Source organism: Nannospalax galili, unplaced genomic scaffold (genome assembly GCF_000622305.1).
Source record: "Nannospalax galili isolate Female #2095 unplaced genomic scaffold, S.galili_v1.0 scaffold440, whole genome shotgun sequence".
Classification (NCBI taxonomy): domain Eukaryota; kingdom Metazoa; phylum Chordata; class Mammalia; order Rodentia; family Spalacidae; genus Nannospalax; species Nannospalax galili.
Window position 1 is genome coordinate 1225205 of NW_008347189.1, and position 1944 is coordinate 1227148.

The window sequence follows — 1944 nt, forward strand, 5'->3', positions numbered from 1 at the left end:
TCCCAGAGAAGTCTGCGGAACCGCAGGGAGTGAGTGCACCCTGCGCCCAGAGAGAGCGCAGTCCGCCCATATCTGGCGCCCAACGTGGGACTCCCCTGAACCTCGTGGGACCCTCTCACAACATGGGATCCAAAGTGCCCCTGGCTCTTCTTTTACCAGTTCTGTCTATATGAAGATAAGTCAAAGGTCCTACTCAACCATGGCTGGCTTTGCTTGGAAGCATGGAGGAAATGTTTCCTCTGTGTTGACCTTCCTCTTTGTAGACTGGACACTGGTTCAGGTCCATCTGGTGGGCTCTCCACAGCCTCCTTGCTCAAGAGGACAGGTGACTCACCACAGTTACAGGACATTTTGAGAGATGCTCATAGTACCTTGCAACTTAGTCAACCTAGGAGTGCAAGGAGCAAAAACTGTCCTTTATGTCCACCTGACCAAATTAGTATAGGCCTCAAAGTATGGCTGTTAAACACCCAAGAAGGTTAGTTCCACCAGTCTGGTACTTTTAATTAGCATAGAGCTTGGGCAAAGACCAAATGCTCTCAGATAAACCTTGCCTAGCCATATATTACATTCTTTGATCTGGTTGTATGCATAATTTTTCAGTAGGTTCTTGGCCTAATATGGTTCCCTCTGGTTTTCTAAAACTAGCTAGGCATTATTTATCTCTCACATTGTCTAACCCTTCCACCATGGTTTCCCCATTTAAGGTGCCCCTGTTTTTTCCATTTCTCCCTTAATAATACCCTTCTCCTATGGTCCGACCTCTCTTGAGCCCCCTCTTACCTTTTATCCCCTAGGTTCCTTGTATAACCTTCCCTCCCCCTCTCCTTAAAATAACCCCATTATTGTCCATATCTCCCTTGTTAACACCTCTTTCCTACTGTTCTTTCTTTCAGATTCTTTCTTTTCCTTTACTTCCCTGGTTCCTTTTCATTATCCTTGTTCCTGTAGTGCAACAACAACCATGGATATACAAGTGTCTCTGCAATAGGATGAGTTCTTTGGGTATATGCCAAGGAGTGGTATAACTTGGTCAAATGGTAGGTTTGTTTCTGGTTTTTTAAGAGTTCTCCACACTGCTTTCCATAGGGGTTGAACAAGCTTGCAGTCCCACCAGCAGTGGATGAGTGTTCCCCTTTCCCCACATCCTCTTCAACATTTGGTATCATTTGTTCTCTTGATCTTAGCCAGTCTGACTGGGGTAAGATGAAATCTTAAAGTGGATTTAATTTTCATTTCCTTAATTACTAGTGATGATGAACATCTTTTAAGATGCTTCTTAGCCATCTTTATTTCTTCTTTTGAGAACTCTCTGTTCAGTTCCTTAGCCCATCTTTTGATTGGGTTACTTCCTTTCTTGATACTTTGTTTTTTGAGCTTGTTATATATTCGATGTTTAACCTCTGTCAGATGTGTCACTGGTGAAGATTTTCTCACATTCTGTGGGTTTTCTCTTTACTTCCTTGGTTGCTTCTTTTGATGTACAGAAGCTTTTAGTTTAATGAGGTCCCATTTGTTGATTCTTGACCTTGTTTCCTGGGCAGTTGATGTCCGGTTGAGAAAATCCTTTCCTACACCTCTATCTTGTAGGTTATTGCCAATGTTTTCTTCCAACAATTTCAGAGTTTCAGGCTTAACATTGAGGTCTTTGATCCATTTGAAGTTGACTTTTGTGCAAGGTGAAAGATAAGGGTTTAGTTTCATTCTTCTACAGGTGGAGATCCAGTTTTGCCAGCAGCATTTGCCGGACATGCTGTCTTTCCTCCAGTGAGTGTTCTTGGCCCCTTTGCCAAATATCAGGTGGCTGAAATCAAATGTACTCATATTTCGGTCTTCAATTTTATTCCATTGATCTGTGGGCCTATTTTTGTGCCAGTACCATGTTGTTTTTATGACTATAGCTCTGTAATACAGTTTAAAATATGGTATAGTAATCCCCCTGGC